Raw genomic sequence first — 245 nt, forward strand, 5'->3', positions numbered from 1 at the left:
GACATTTGGCTCCAAACAACTGAATTGATCAGTTTGCTCAGTGAGGACCTCTGCAGACAGAAACAAGTGAAAGAACAACAACGTTCTCACCACCGTAGCAAAGTGCCATGGGTATTTCAATATTGCTGTTAGAATGACTGAACACAGATCAAAATTAATAAAGTAAAGCAGTAAAGTCTGGTCCTCGGTGTACTTGAATGCTAATTTTAAATATTACAGAAAATTGTCTACAACAAGAAAAAAAT

The sequence above is a fragment of the Austrofundulus limnaeus genome, unplaced genomic scaffold, assembly GCF_001266775.1.
Source record: "Austrofundulus limnaeus strain Quisiro unplaced genomic scaffold, Austrofundulus_limnaeus-1.0 Scaffold3819, whole genome shotgun sequence".
NCBI lineage: Eukaryota > Metazoa > Chordata > Actinopteri > Cyprinodontiformes > Rivulidae > Austrofundulus > Austrofundulus limnaeus.